Source organism: Notechis scutatus, chromosome 5 (assembly GCF_049901735.1).
Source record: "Notechis scutatus isolate UNSWTSFEM ecotype Mainland chromosome 5, rNotScu1.2, whole genome shotgun sequence".
NCBI lineage: Eukaryota > Metazoa > Chordata > Lepidosauria > Squamata > Elapidae > Notechis > Notechis scutatus.
In genome coordinates this window covers 25,984,425-26,002,078 of record NC_142013.1, presented here as the reverse complement: position 1 = coordinate 26,002,078, position 17,654 = coordinate 25,984,425, and positions in this window count along the sequence as shown.

Here is a 17,654-nt window from a genome sequence, read left to right as displayed (position 1 = left end):
TTCAGAATGGCAATCATGTTTAATCTGCCAAAAGTTTGATCTGATTTGATCATGCTGCCTTTCTAAAGATCATTCTGAGCTTCCTTGTAACTTTATATTTACAGAGCAAGAAGCCAATTACCAAGTAGCTGTTTTTGCTTGGGACCTTAAAAAAAAAGTTTCTGCAAACATTTGTCACAGCCTTCAGATTTCTATCCAGATGTGACAGTTGAAGCCAACACCTCCCACTTTGTGTCTAGGAGAGCTTTCATTCAGCCTAATATTGGTATTTGGGGCAGGGGTGGGATTCAAATTTCTTAACAACCGTTCTGTGGGTGTGGCCTAATTTGTGGGTGTGGCTTGGTGGTCATGTGACTGGTGGGTGTGGCTTGCTGACTGGGCATGGCTTGGTGGTCATGTGACTGGGTGGGTATGGCTTGTATGTAAATATTATAAATATTGATGTAAATATTGATTTGTTTAATAAAAAAGAGCAACTTTTATCCAAAAGTGGGCAAAGCAGGCAGGCAGATTGAGTTGCTCACAGAATCACAGATTCACTTAGAGATGTATCTATCTCCAATCAGCTACCTGAGTCTGACTCTGCACCGAAAAGTAGAAGCTTCAGTCCTAAGGAAGGTTCGGCTCTGCTTTTAGATTAGTTAGAAAGCAAGAAATCCAATGATTTCCTGCTTTCTAGCTAATATAAATCTCCCTGCAGAGCAGAACAGCTGATGGTCAGGAAAAAAAAAAAGGAAAAATAGCAACTTACCAAACTAGGCAAGTTGGATGGCTCGCATGACAGGTAAGGAGTGAGTGGCCGGGGAGGAGAGGGGCCAGCCAGTGGAGCGAATGGCTGGTTCTCTGAACTGTTCGCAAGAAATCAGCTGTGCCGCCTGGACAGCTGACAAGCGCTGCACGCGGATGCGCAGTGTTTGAAAATCCTCTTGTTTCCTGCTTTTTCGACTGTGCCGCGCAAAGCAGCTGAGGAGGGAAAAGCAGGGAGTAAAGGACAGCCTAGAGCCCAGTCAGGCAAGTGGGCCAAACACCGAGCTGGTTCGGTGTCAGCTGCTCTTCGCAGCTATAGGTTCCATAGAACTGAGCCTCACCAGTACCATCCCACTCTTGCTTTGGAGGAATCGTATGCCACTGCTTTTATCCCATCTGTCATACTTATTTACAGTTGCCATGTCTTTTCTCTTGCCCAGGAAAACTGCTGCAAAACTGGTTGACTGAATTATTTATTTATTAATTAATTAATTATGCTAATCTGAACTAAAACCTTGAACTGAATAATAAAAACTGCTCTCCTTCATGTGTCCTTGTGAGCATAACTGTTCACTATCAGAGGTTCTTTATAAAGTCTACAAGATACCATCACATTTCATTAACTTATTTGCATCAGAGCATTCATTGGGGTAATGAGACAGTGGGAAAAGAGATAACTAAGAGAATATATATATATATATACACATATATATATATATATATGTTGTGATTCGGCATCTGCTACAGGTTTTTGAATGACAGCTCCAGCGAGGAGGACTTATATGAATCAGCAAGTTCTAACGATGAGGAGGAGATGAATGCATTTGATTTGCAAGATCGGCTTGAACCTTCAAACTCCTCCACCCTTCAATTAGGTGGTCAGCCGGAACGGGTGATAATGAGGAACAAATCTTATCTTCAGGTGAAGAAGATGATAATTTGGATGATTGCTGGGTAGATGTCAGGACAAGACGTCTCCTGACAAGGAGGAACCAACGAGGTTACAGTAGGAGAGCAGACCAGCAATTAGACTAATTAGTTACTCTATAAAGGGAGAGATATGACTTTGCACTTTGTCCGGAACAAAGTGTCTATTTGCAAGAGAGAACTGAAGAGCACAGTTTGGAGGATTTTGATCTGAAATATCTTGTTGGGATTTGGATTTAATTCGTGGAACTTCTACTTATTGGAATTATTTTGTGAAGGACTTTGATCTGAAGAATCTTGTTGAGTCTTGGATTTAGTTCGTTGGAACTTTTACTTATTGGAGCTATCTGTGAAAATTCCTGTTTGCTGCCTTTCTTTACAAGGACTGTTGCTTTCAGCCTTATCTGTTTACTTTAAAAAGTGGGACATAACATTTTCCTGTTTGCTGCCTTTCTTTACAAGGACTGCTGCTTTCAGCCTTAACTGTTTATTTTAGAAGGTGGGACATAACATTTTGTTCCGGACCCAACAGACCACCTTTGCAACGATGGATTCAACTCAAATGCAACAATTAGTGGAGCAGCAACAGATGCAAATAAATCAATTACTCCAGAGCAACGTATCCCTTCAAAATCAGGTAACACAATTATTATCGTTCGTTGCCAATTCTCAAACTGTTTCAGCTGCAGCTGGAGTTCCCCTGCACCCCCTGTGAGAAAAATTCGATAGCTATGCCAGATAAATTTTCTGGGCAAACGGACATGTTTTCAACATTTTTGGGTCAGTGCCAATTGTATTTTTCTGTGAGGCCGGAGGATTTTCCAACCGATCGAGTTAAAATTGGCTTTATTATTAGTTTGTTAACCGGGCAGGCTGCCAAATGGGCTACTCCCTTATTAGTACAAGATAGTCCATTACTGGACGATTTCCAGGGGTTTATTCAACAGATGAACGTTATGTTTGAGAATCCAATTAAATCTCAAACTGTGGACAGAAAATTGAGGGATATTATTCAAGGTAAACACTCATTGCAAGAATACGTTGCAGAATTTCGCTTGTTGTGTATGGACTCCACCTGGAATGAACCAGCTCACATGGCAGCATTCCAAGAGGGTTTGTCCGACATTATCAAGGATGAACTAATTCATGCAGAGCGTGCTTCAACTTTGGACACATTGATTACTCAATGCTTACGTATTGAAGCTCGCCTACAACATCGTGGGTGTAAACGGACCGTTGCAGAGCCACCTGTGTTTCCTCGCTCACGCACCCCGTCTATGAGGGTTTTCCAATCCAGAATTCCAGCAGAGGAGCCGATGGAGATAGGCGCACTCCGCCTCGCTTAACAGTTCAGGAACGATCGAGAAGATTTCAGGAAGGTTTGTGCCTTTATTGCGGGGGTTCGGGACATTTTGCAAATTCCTGCACTTGGAAGGGGACTCGTGGACCTGTATCAAAACCCATTGCTGGTCCGTCGGAAACGGGGTAGGCCCGACCTCAGGGAAACCCTAGGTCGGGCACAGTATTCACTTTCATCTCAAATTGCTGAAGTTAATTCTGGCCCTCCTCGACATTTACTTTTGGACACTCGCATATTCTTGCAATCTCGGAAGGAGGGAATCCCTGCCGTGGCACTGGTGGATTCAGGGGCTACGACTAGCTTTATGGATTATGATTTCGTAAAACATTTCAAAGTTCCTTTAGTGCCTGTGAATCCCCCATGCAGGTGGAAACCGAGATGGGCGCGAACTCAAGTCGGGACCTATTCGCTTGCACCCAACCACTGCGTATGCGTATTGGGGATCACGAGGAGGCGATAAGTTTTTATATCACTTGAACCTCCATCTTCCTTTGGTGCTCGGAGTATCCTGGCTGCGTCTACACGATCCGTTGGTGGCTTGGGCGCAGAACGCTGTTTCTTTTCCAAGCTTGCAATGTGTGGACCACCTGAGACATGTCTGTGCAGGCCAACATATTGTCGCTTCTGCTGCCTCGATTCCTTCAGAGCTGTCGGATTTCCCCGATGTTTTCAGTGAACAGGAGGCAGATCAATTACCACCACATCGTGTTTATGACTGTCCCGTGGATTTGATACCGGACGCTCCATTACCAAAGGGGAGGTTGTATTCTTTGTCTGAGCCTGAACTAGTTGCACTTCGAGAATTTTGAATAAAAATCTAGCTCGGGATTTATTCGACCTTCGTCATCCCCTCTTTCAGCACCCGTTCTCTTTGTCAAGAAGAAGTCGGGAGAACTTCGCCTTTGTTGTGACTATAGACGCTTAAATGCTATCACTGTGAGAAATAGCTATCCTTTACCGCTCATCTCCGAATTGTTGGAGCGGTTACGGAAGCTACAATTTTCACGAAACTTGACTTACGTGGAGCTTACAATTTGGTTCGGATGCGTAAGGGAGACGAGTGGAAGACGGCTTTTGGCACTCGTTATGGTCATTTCGAGTACACCGTTATGCCATTTGGTTTGACCAACGCTCCTGCTGTATTTCAACATTTAATGAACGATATCTTTCGAGACATGTTGGATAAGTTTGTTGTCATATATTTGGACGACATTTTGATTTATTCAAAATCTAAAGAGCAACATCTTCAGCAGGTGCGCCAAGTGCTTCAGCGTCTTCGGGAACATAAACTTTATGCTAAATTAGAAAATGTTTCTTTTTCAGTCGCTCATCGAATTCTTGGGACACATTATTTCTCCTGTGGGCATTGCTATGGACCCCAAAAAGGTTGAGGCGTTGTGTAGTTGGGAAGCTCCTCGTCGGGTTAAAGATGTGCAACGACTTTTAGGATTTGCCAACTATTATCGGACTTTCATTCCAGGTTTTGCGAAGATAATGGATCCCATAACCCAGCTTCTTTGTAAGAAGGTTCCATTTGTGTGGGGCCTCCACAACAACAGGCTTTTGACACTTTGAAAAAGCATTTATAACTGAACCCATATTGAAGCATCCTGATCCGGATCGCCCATTTGTGGTCGAGACAGATGCTTCTAATGTCGCTATCGGAGCAGTGCTGTTACAAGCTTCGGAGGATGGCGCTCTTTTGTTTCCTTGCGCTTATTATTCTAGGAAGCTTACAGCTTCGGAACGCAACTATACCATTTGGGAAAAAGAGTTGTTAGCTATTAAGGTTGCTTTTGAGACTTGGAGACATCATTTGGAGGGAGCTCGACACAAGGTGGAGGTTCGGACAGATCATAGGAACCTGGAACATTTGACCACGGCTAGGAAATTGAATCAAAGGCAGATTCTTTGGTCGTTATTTTTGCCAGATTTAATTTCTCGGTTACTTACGCTCCAAGTGGTCAGAACCGGAGGCGGATGCATTATCTCGGAAACCGGAGTATACTTATGCCGAAGATCCTCTTCCTTTACGGACAGTGTTACCACCGGAATCTCTAGCCGTACTGCAGGAACCGTAGATTTACGGCCCAACTACGAGAGGCGCAACGCTTGGATGTGTGGACGCAGCAGAGACGGGAGGACATTGGCCCAACTTCTCCATGGTCTTTGAAGACGATCTGCTTCGATATCGGGGTTTATTATATGTGCCTACCAGACCGTTGAGGGCTCTCATCATGACACAATGTCATGATAACCCAGCCGCTGGTCATTTTGGATTACACAAGACCTTGCATTTGGTCACTCGGACTTTTTGGTGGCCTCGAGTTCGCCATGATGTGTCTTCTTACGTCGCTTCTTGCGTTCAATGTAGGCAAGCGAAAGCAGCATCCGGTGCACCTCCTGGACTTTTGCAACCCTTGCCGACTCCAAGTAGACCATGGGGGGCGATCTCTATGGACTTTCTGACACATTTACCGTCTTCATCGGGGTTCACAACAGTGCTTGTGGTAGTGGATATGTTGACTAAAATGGCCCATTTCATTCCCTGTCGGAAATTACCATCGTCCCGCACTACGGCTCAGTTATTTTTGCAACATATCTTCCGTCTACATGGACTGCCTGATAGAGTGGTTTCTGATCGTGGGGTCCAGTTTACGGCAGAATTTTGGAAACAGTTAATGGCGGCTTTGCAAGTGAAAGTATGTTTAAGCGTCAGCGCACCATCCGGAAACTGATGGCGGGACGGAGAAAGTGATTGGGATTCTTACTCAATATTTGAGATGTTTTGTTAATTTGCGACAAAACGATTGGGTGAAATACCTCCCGTTAGCAGAATTCGCGTTTAACAACTCGCAGCATACCTCCACCCGTGTCACGCCATTTTTTGCAAATATGGGTTATCATCCGCGTTTCTTCCCATTAACTATGATGGATTCCGGTTCCTGAGACCGAGAGTTTTTGGAAGAACTACACGCAGTTCGCCGTCTACTGATACAACAATTGAACAAGGCAAAAGAAGATTATAAGCGGTTTGCAGATCGGTCCCGTCGAGATACACCTCCGTTAGTTGTGGGTGATAAAGTGTGGCTATCTACAAAACATCTGAAGGTCGATCGCCCTATTAGAAAACTTGATCATCGGTTTATTGGTCCGTTCCCGATTGAGGCAGTTATTAATCCCGTGGCATACCGCCTCACTTTGCCACGATCCATGCGTATTCACCCCGTCTTTCATCGATCTCTTTTGATTCCTGATTCTTCTGTTTGTCGATTACGTGATTCTGCTGAACCGGGTCCGTTATCATTGCCTTCTGAGGAGCCTGCTGTTGACGATACGGTGGTCGGCGTCCTTGATTCCCGTTGGCTCAAAGGTCGCTTCCAGTATTAGGTCAGGAGGAGGGTAGATGACTCGGAGGTTTGTTCCTGGACGGATGCGTCTACACTTCATGCTTCGGATCTGCTTCGAGACTTTCATGCACGCTTCCCTTCGAAACCGCATCCGGATCGCCAGACCGGGGGAAGGGCCCTGCGGTGAGGGATAGTGTTGTGATTCCGGCATCTGCTACAGGTTTTTGAATGACAGCTCCAGCGAGGAGGACTTATATGAATCAGCAAGTTCTAACGATGAGGAGGAGATGAATGCATTTGATTTGCAAGATCGGCTTGAACCTTCAAACTCCTCCACCCTTCAATTAGGTGGTCAGCCGGGAACGGGTGATAATGAGGAACAAATGTTATCTTCAGGTGAAGAAGATGATAATTTGGATGATTGCTGGGTAGATGTCAGGACAAGACGTCTCCTGACAAGGAGGAACCAACGAGGTTACAGTGGAGAGCAGACCAGCAATTAGACTAATTAGTTACTCTATAAAGGGAGAGATATGACTTTGCACTTTGTCCGGAACAAAGTGTCTATTTGCATGAAGAGCACAGTTTGGAGGATTTTGATCTGAAATATCTTGTTGGGATTTGGATTTAATTGTTGGAACTTCTACTTATTGGAATTATTTTGTGAAGGACTTTGATCTGAAGAATCTTGTTGAGTCTTGGATTTAGTTGTTGGAACTTTTACTTATTGGAGCTATCTGTGAAAATTCCTGTTTGCTGCCTTTCTTTACAAGGACTGTTGCTTTCAGCCTTATCTGTTTACTTTAAAAAGTGGGACATAACATTTTCCTGTTTGCTGCCTTTCTTTACAGGACTGCTGCTTTCAGCCTTAACTGTTTATTTTAGAAGTGGGACATAACATATATATATATATATATGTATGTATGTATGTATGTATGTATGTATGTATGTATATGTATATGCATATGCATATGCATATGCATATGCATATGCATATGCATATGCATATGTATATATAAAACAAATTTTATTCAATTTTTCACATAAAAACAAAAAGCTCTTTTTAGTGGACAACATATTTCTGGGTCATCACTTTTACATACAAATATGACAATAGTTATACATTCATATATGCATACTTAATTCTACTATTACCTTTTCCATTTCAAACTTTCCGAAAGGAGAGAAACATGCAAATTAATCCTAGTCTCTTACATTAATCTCGATCAAAACATCTTTTCATTCCATTTCAATTATTTCAAATATAATCCTTTAATATTTATTTTAAAAATAAAAGTAACAATATATGTTTGCCCAATTAAAAAATGTTACCAATGTCTCTCCTTCCTTTTAATAGTCTGTATTAGTTTATTAATTTAAGTAGTTTTCTAATCTGTCATATTTGCTTTCCATCACACATTCTTTCTATAGATTCTAGGTTAATACAAGTTTTAACACACACACAAAAAAGAAACAAGTATAAGTTTCCCCCCTTTCACTGCTTTGAGTGCGACACCTCAGTGGTTAAAATATACCATTATTCCCTCATCTTAATTCCCAATAAACCATTATTTTTAAGTAGTTACAATAATAATCATTACATCTTTTCATTTGGATTCTGCAACATATTTCCCCCCCCTTAATTTTATTTCTAATTTCAAAGGAAGTAAAAGGGAAAATTTGACTATTCAATTTTTGGTCACTGATATTAACCTCATTTTTAAACATCTTCACATCCATTTAAATTATTACAATTTCTTCAATAAACCTTAGCTTTTCTTTTGAAAATAAAAATAAAGATATATATTCATCTAATAAAAGTTATCAGTATCTATCCCTCCTTTAATAATCTATATTACCCTATTTTCTAAGTATTTTTTTTAATTGCAAATATATTCTTGTTACCCCTTGTCACCCTGCAGAATCCCCTTTTTAATTCATCAACCATTATCTCTGAAAAAATAATTTCTTTTCATCATTTTACTATTTCCATAGTTCTTTATTTCATGCACCTGTTTCTTACTGCCTCTCCTCCCCCTCTTTTTCCCATATCTTTTCTCATTCCATTTCATATCCCTCTCTTTCTTGATATCTCCCTTTCCCCTTTTCTGCTGGATCTTTCTACCTCTCCTAATTTCACAGGTATTCCCTTTTTTGATTACCTTCTTAAATCTCAACTTTTTAACCTTCCTTCTTTCCCCTCGTCTTTGTAGTGTTGTGTTAATTGTCTATTTAAGATGGCTTTTCCTTGAATCGACTCCTCCTCCTCTAAAGTTCTTTCTTCTTGTTCTTCAATCACCATTTCCATTTCTTCTAACACAGAGCAAAGTGATTCGCCTCTTTCCTGTAGTAGTTCTCTCATATTTTTAAGTTCCATTTTTAATTTACGAAGAGATATCATCATTATACACTCTTATATTTTATAATCGTTGAAGTCCACAAAAAACACTTTTACTTTCCTTCTTTCTTCTTCCAGTTTTCTAAAGTTCTCAGTTGTTCCAGCCCAGGGTCTATACCAAAAACGTCAATCAATCCCACAATCAGTCTTTCCTTGCTTCTTTCTTTATTCTGGTTCAGCTTTCACTTTCTAAGATTCTTACTTTGTTTCAATATTTATTTAACATTATATCAACACAAGTTCATACAGAAACAGGATGCTTTCCCTTTTGTTTGAATTCAAGTTTTTATCAGAAGATGGCACTTTCCGTTATACAAAGTCTTCACCTTTTTTCCTATTTTTTTTATTTAGGGTTTTTCAAATCTCAATATTCCAGCACAATCCAGTCTCCAATTTGTAAATTTTATTATTATTATTATTTGACAATCTTAAGTCCAGCTTTATTTTATGCCTGTTTATTGCCGAAATATTTAAGTCCAATTTAATTAAGTCTTTAGTTCCGGCTTCTTCCTTTCCCGGTTTGAAGCCCCGCTTAGCTGTCAAAATTATTTTCTTATTTTTTTCCTGTCCCTTTGTATTTCTGCCGCTCACTTTTCTTTTCTTAAAAGTTCAATGTTACCTTACTCCCAGGGTACTTTTTGTTTAGTTGTTTCATCCAATTGTCCCAGTTCAGATGTTATCCACCTCTTTCTTCTGTCCTGCACAAATCTTAGTCCAGCTGAGTCCTCCTCTTTGGGGTGGCCATTTTAGACCACTGCTTCAGTCGTCTTCGGGAGGAAAAAGACCAAGCCCAGGAGGGGAGATGTGGCTCCCCTCAACCTGGCTTGCAGCTTCCCCTTACTCCACTGTCCCTCCAAGGCAGCTTCAGCCGCTAATCGCAATGATCAGGAAAAGAGCACAGACAATAGCTGCGGACAGTTGCGATCTACAGTCCATCAGCGAGGAGGGCTCAACACGGAAGCCCAACTAAGAGAATATATTTGACAGGATTCAGAAAGGATATGTTCCAAGATAAATTCCAAGGTGCAGCATGGAAATGTAAAACAAGCCATAGCAGAAAAAAAAAAAACCTGCAACATTTTCAGTTCTGTAATCAAGTGCTAATGCATCCTAATGGGTTGCCTTCAGGTTTTAGAAGAATGATGTTCCCAGCTTAGCAATATATTTCTACCAAATTTGCAAATTGTGCTATGATGTGGAAAGGATGTAGAAAACATTTGAGTGTCTTTTAAATATTTATTTCTGGATCAATGGAGTTTACAGTCAGAACTAGGCTTAGTCTATATTAATAATTTTCATATGCAACTCATTTCTCCAGCTGCTTCAGAGAAGCAGAACAATTTTCCCTTTACAGGGAATAAAGTAAGATTCCTAAAGGCAAATTAGCTAGAGGGAACATTCTTCATACGGTTTTATTTCGTTTGCAAAGTTGAAATCAATCTTTTCTTTAGATCTAAAGTCGAAGTATGAATAAGTATTGCATTGTAAATAAGTGATGCATCACATTTGATGTATATTTTAAGAAATAAAATTTTGACTATTACAATAATGTTAGAAGTAGCCGAAAGTTTCTAACCCTCTTTAAGCTTTATATAAACAATTGCTGTATTCCACATTTTAATACATTTCTAATGCAATGCAGTCTTAAGCAGATTTCCTGGCTTTATTTTATGATTATCTGCATTTATACTTTGCAGAAATAAGAAATATAAATGAAATATAAAAGTTCTCTTTGGAAATAAATTTAAACCTTCTGCAGTATAGTGATTTGTATTCATATTTGTGTCCAAAGTACCAAGGCACTTCCAGGTTGAAAGAATGAATAGGTGACATCACCATTGCCCAGGGGATGTCCAGTTGGTGGTGTCCTTTCATGTCCTCATCAATGGGCCACCAAAGTGGTACCTATTTATCTGCTTATGTTTGCACACATTTGAATTGCCAGCAAGGCAGGAGCTGGAATGAATGATGAGAGCTCACTCCAGAACACAGCACCATGGGCTTGCAGATTGTCAATCCAGCGTTCTAACCACATGAGTCACTGCCCTGCCCTAGTATAGTGGTTGATCAAATGCAATATAGCAGTTCAATATAGTATTTCCAGATCATGGACATATGTACATTTAAATTCTGAAACATCTAAATATAAGGGTTGTTAAATATTTCATTTTTTTCACTTTTACTCTTCAAAATATCACCTTTACAGACATTTTTATTTATTATTTTGCAGGCTTGGCCTGTAAAAAAAGAATTCCCTGTAATGACTTCAAGAAGAATATTTGTTGAAAATGGAATGTGGCAAGCCTGAAGATAATTTAACAGATTAGCGTTAAAATGGATAGAATTCCACTGCAGACATACTAACCTGTCACTCGATAAAATCTGCAAAATGCCAGAATTGAAATACTGTAAAAGATATGGATGAATATGTAGGCTTCTCATCAGCTCCAATTTATTTGATTTGGCATAGGATTTCATTACATTTTATGCTATCCTTCACACAAAATTTTCTAAATGGTTTATACAAAAATTATACAATTTGAGGTTATTTCATGAAAACTGCTGTGATGTGATAGATCAATTATAGCATTATATATCCCTATATCTCTTTTGGTAGAAGCTTTCCAGAGATTACTGGGGGCGGGGGAATAATGTTTGAGGAAACAAAGAGAATGTTATCAATATTTGAAGAATAACCACATTAACTGTGTTTGATTAAAATTTAATTCTCAGCTAATTATATTTAGGTGCAGATGATGTTTTGAACTGATTTAATTAATTTTTCTGCAGCATAGTAACTCTTGCCAGCACTGAGATATATGCCCCTTGGCACCAATGTTCTATTTTCATAACCAGAATCTATTTCTCCAATTTTCAGTTATCTGAAAAAACTGGCTAAGGACATATAATATGGATAAGAACTTATGTTAATAAGGACTTATGTTAAGTCCAGGAATAAAAGTAATAGATACAACATTTTGCTTCTATCAATTTATACTAAGTCATCACACACTGATTTAAAAAGTCTGAAAGGATTGTTGCATTTCTCTTTAGTTTACAAAGCATCTGTTTTGCTTCTTGATTGTCAGGGTTGAGCCAGACATAGCAAATGGATGCCAGATAGGAAAATCCAGTCCTTTCAGTACTGTGTGAAATGTCCTGTATGTAGGCTTGATCTTTGATAGGTTAATTCCAGTGGTAATGTGAATTTTCTGTTCCCCTTTCAGCATCTTTTTTATTATTTCCTATATTGCTATCAAAAAAGTATCTGCCACAAAACCTTTAAAATAACTAGGGCTGCAGTGTCGGCATCAGCACTGGAAGAGACACAGAGCATTTCTCTGGAGGCCTCACCTAAACCTTCAGTGGGTTCTTTATGATTTTGCCTTGTAAGCTCTTTCTTTGGTGGGAAGTTGTGTCACCAATTGCCTTTGCTATTTTTGTCCTGATTGTGTCACCTTGGCTGCTCACATGTAGCTCTCAGTGGAAGCACAGAAAGATAATAGCACCATCTTGCAGTTTCACATTTCAGATAAATTGGAATAAAAACACTGAGAAGACAACAATCAGTTGCAAATTAAAAAGTATGTTGAACTTTCTACATTTGCAGTTCACAACTTCCATGCAAATGTTTAGCACTTCACTTCCTACCTCTGCCCTTAACAGGAGATGGGATGTGTAGAATGACTCTCCCATGTGACCACCTGTCTCTAAAAAGTGGTGTCCTCTGAAAAACTGTCCAACTATTTACAAAGTCTGCACTACTATTTCTATTAATCTTCTCATCTGCTTATCACCCATCCCCTCCCACTTGTGACTGTATGACTGTAACTTTGTCGCTTTTAATCCTTACGATTTATATTGACTGTTTCCTAGTATGATTTGATTGCTTATTGTACCCTATGACTATTATTAAGTGTTGTACCTTATGATTCTTGACTCTTGATGAATGTATCTTTTCTTTTATGTACACTAAAAGCATTTGCACCAAGACAAATTTCTTGTGTGTCCAATCACACTTGGCCAATAAAGACTTCTATTCTATTCTATTCTATTCTATTCTATTCTATTCTATTCTATTCTATTCTGTTCTGTTCTGTTCTGTTCTGTTCTGTTCTGTTCTGTTCTGTTCTTTCTATTCTATTCTATACCACAAAAATATTTATGACTGGGTATAGGATTACAGTATTATCCCATTCCTGCTTAATCTAATATTGTAAACAAATTAAAATCATACTCTGACCATTACACACTTCTATGCTGTATTTGATACTAATTCTCATATAACAAACAAGGTTTTAAAATGTATTTATTTATCATATTTAGGGACCATCTCCCCCACAGAGTGACTATAAATGATTTTTTAAGTTAACAGATACATTTGTAAAGAAAAATGCATCAACTATATGTTGTATTGTTATGCAAAAAGAATTGATCATATAATAGGAATATATACATTCCAGTTTAGAAATAATTATCATTTAAATAAATGTCCAATATATGTCCTTGTAGTTGAAAGCACTGACCAAATGAACAGCCTGTTCTTTAGGTGTAAAATACGGACATTTTCAAAGCTTCTGCTATCTACTTACAGTTTTTCAACAGATTTTTCAGACAGATGGTACAAAAAGTAATGGTCGTCTAACATCCCTTAAAACAGCTTTGTGCAAATCTAAAACATTTTGCACCCTCTCTCCAGTTTGCCTGCAACCCACAATTTGAGAACACATTCTTCTTAATAACCATACTCTGAGCACTTTAGTGTTGAGTTTTCTCTTGTAAACCTTTTTAAGAAAAGGTTTTTAGTTGTATATTGCAGTTTGAGATTTAAAGGTGAAAATTTCTCCTAATATACCATATTACCTTGTAGGTCTTGAATCTAGTTCAGATATGACTACCAGACATCACTAACTTCTCAAAAATATCAATAGCTAAATATTCATCTATCTTTCTTCCGCACTTCCAACACTCTAAACAGGTAGAACAGATGATAACTCTTTGTTCTGCCAGTATAGCATATTTCATCTTTTATATTTTAGTTGTAGTTGACCTATGAAGCAGTGGAAAGGTCAGCTTTGGAAAACGTGATATATTAAAACCTGGCAAATGAGACAAGATGGTGATTCTTGTGACATGAATGCAGACATTGTTTTCAGAAAGAAAAACATAGTATTTCTTATATTTTTTGCAGACATATTTTTCAAGTTGAGAAGGCTTGTGATTTTTTAAATCCAATTATTAGATGCCAACTGATTTACACTAATATAACTGGCATTTACTTGAATTTAGAAACATGCCAAAACCTTGAACATCCAGCTAATTTTAATGATCCACAATGATAGTCATCCAGTACGGCAAGAGAAAATAGAGCAGAAGGTGAGGAGAGGTAGTTAAGGGTCTCTCAAATCCTTTCCTTCCCAGGCTCTATAAAAATTAATTTTAATGGTACTCATATTAATTCCTCTGTCACTATGAAAAGTTAATGTCTACTCAGCACATTCACTGTTGCTTTTTAACTACTGTACATAGTAAAACAGAAGCTTGGAAGGCTGGCATAAGTTTTGCTTGATTTTATTTTTAAGGAAATCTAAGTTTAGGAGAATTTTGTTGATGTTTAATGGTTAGCATAGCTAATCATTAAACAATCTTAATAAACCATGAAAAAGGAGAGATGGGTGTATAACTTGTTCTCCAGAGGTATTGGAAACACAGCTTAAGCCACAGTGCTTCTCAATCTTGCCAACTCTCAAGATGTATGGACTTCAACTGCCAACATTCCCCAGATTGCATGCTGTTGAACTTACAGTTGCCAAATACTGGCTTACATCATACCTAACATTTGTTTCACTAATACATGGCCTTACAACAACAACAACAACATTATGCCATACATTTGTATAGATGAAAGGAGATATATCATAGGCATTTTTCCCTTTTTGGCTAGCCAGCAAAAATTCCCTATCTACTGGCATTTTTCATGATGCAGAAACCACCCCATATTTAATCTGATGAGTGATGTGTGTTCCTTCTTCACTTTGCATTTTCTCCCAAGAAAATAAACCCATTTTCCTCCTTTGAAATCTACATGACTGCACTGCTGTAGGTCTGAAAAAATGAACTGCTATACTATGGAGATGCTCTGCTTTCCATGGAAGAAATTTCTTACCTTGTTGTCTACATCTTAGCATTTACGCTTACTTTCAGCTGTCTTCAAGTAGATAGAATGTCCAGTAACCTGGTGTTTATTTCTACCCACAATCCTACTGTCTAGATGCACTTGTGTGATAGAAGTTAAGAGTAACACTAATAAATTTACATTTACTTTGGTATGCAAGTCTGTTCCTACTCTGTCATAATTGCAGCCACTTATTAGTATTCAGGATTATTGCTACATCTCATGATGCTTCCATAACTATATGTCTACATTTTTATAATCACTCCTAATATAGAATATGCCTGGTTTTGTTGCAAACCCACTAGACTCATTTAGGCAAAGTCTGTAAAATCCTTAATTGTGTGAAAAGTTGATTTCAAATTACTTTTTCTTTCAGCAAAAGAGTTCTGATTATATAGCGCTGGAAACTCCCTATTTAGAAGAACCCATTTATTTTGCTCAATATATGCAGTTAGAGGGATCCTAGTTATTCTACTCAGAGGGTACATAGCAAAGTTACTCTATAATGCCTTCTTTTATGTATTTTCTCTGTTGAAAAGATGAGAAACATTTTGTAATGGTTCCAAAGGGAATAAGACTATGCCCAGTTCCTTATCCTCAGACACTAAATATTCAAAGAACAAGCCTGGGTGATTCACAACAAAATCCTTGCCTGAAGTCATACTAATCACAAAGCAGAATTTATATCTCTTCTTGTGATCTAGTTGTCAATCTTGTTGTCATTGCTCATTTCTCTCTTCTTTGAGGAGAATTCTGAATATAGCTCTTTGATTATGACTGTATGCATGCTACTCAGTCACACTATGCAATTAGCAATTAAGACTCATTAAAATTCTTATTCTGTTGAGACTAATGCAAGTTGGGACACCCATCCATCTTAACAATCAATCAGTGTAATGACTCATGATACCTTGTGCCTGTTGCAATCTTTACTCAGTCCACTGACTCCACTGTGAAGTCATACTGCAGCTGTTGTAGAGGCCATTTAATATGAATGTCGCAGCTTATTTGGAAACTGCAGGATATGGACTGTCATTAATTAAGCAGTGTTAATTAAATAACACACAATAGCAGGGCTCTTTTCTGAACAGAAATAGTTATGCATGGATATCTGTAGCAGCAGAAATTCACAACTATCATTTGTTTATTAATTTGTAAATACAATTTTACTGTAACATCTAGTCTTCATTTAAGCACCATGGAGAGGGCTTTGCCGACTGCAGTTTATTGTCTCAAAGAAAGCTGAATTCTGTGAACTACATAAATCATTTTGGTTTTTCATAATTCTCTGCAGAACATACGCTAGTGAACATTTCATTCACCTCACTGTCTGCTTGATATTCATCTCACATGAAGCAACCTCTTTAAATATCAACATAGCTCTTAAGACTAAACATTTCCAATTATAATATAGGTTTCTGTTCATTAAAAAACCTATAAAAACCTTGAAAAGTATGAGAATATTTGGCAATAATCCTTACATTTGCTTATCACCAACTATTAGTGACATCCATCGTATAAGTCAAAATTAACGTAAGAGGAATATGTTGAGGTGGTTCATCAAATCTCTTGGTAAAGATGTCCTCAAAATCTTCTTGAAAAGGACATGTTCATGTAGTGGTTTTTAGGCAGCAATATAAAAATAACTCACCACTTCCTTCTTCTGTGATGATGTTTTGGTTTTCCAATCTAGGCTACATTCCTATAAATTCCTGTCATCTCCCTTCCAAATATTAACCAAGTCCAAATCTACTTATTTGCTGTGGGAAGGGAAATCAATCAATGCCTGCTATTTTCTGTTAGTTCAGATATTGCATCTCAAAGTTAATTTAAAGTCTACACTTTTCCAGGTGAGCTGATGCAAGAGGCTTTATCTTCTTTTCCTTGTATAGCATATAGTCAGCATTCTATAGAGTAGCAATATTCCTCTCTTCATGTTGTTTCTCTGTTCAACTGTCTTGCTGTAAGCTTTCCCAGCCAGTTAGTACCTTACAACTAGAAAAATACAATACTTGCATACTTTTATGCAATTACTAGTATGTAATAGAATTTATAGCAGAAGTACCTCAAGTTTCAAATTATACTAGTGCAATATCCTATTCAAAATTATCTCATAATCACATGTATCCATTATACAAAAAACAGCATACTTTACGTAGTTATTGTCTAGATTTTTTATAAATGTCCTTGAAGGGGGACTGTCATTTTGAAACAAATGACTTCTTGTACTTTAAATTGTTATCTCTTTGGTGCTCTGTCATACCTTTTTGTTCATTGCCCATTACACATTTTAGAATATATGAAATAAAACTTTCCACGTCCTGATTAAAAAAAATTCTGTTGCAAATTCTGAAAACTCGATAATACTGAGCCATTCACATGTATTCACTCTACCATGACATACCTCTGTATGCCTGTCACATCTGGTACATAGAAGGCAAAATAAAAATGACCTGGAAGTGTGACCTGAATAACAGCTACAGAGATAAAGAGAGCATCTCCTTTGAACATTGACATTGTGTTCCTATCTATTCCCAAACCTAATTCTCTGTAGTTACTGAAAATGTTATTGATACCAACTGCTGTTTCTCTAGACTGTTCTTGTTCATAGACCTGACCACATCAATACATTCCCTTTAAAAGAAATATATTTTTCAAAAGCTATGAGTTGTTGAAAATGACTCAGCTCTCTTATGT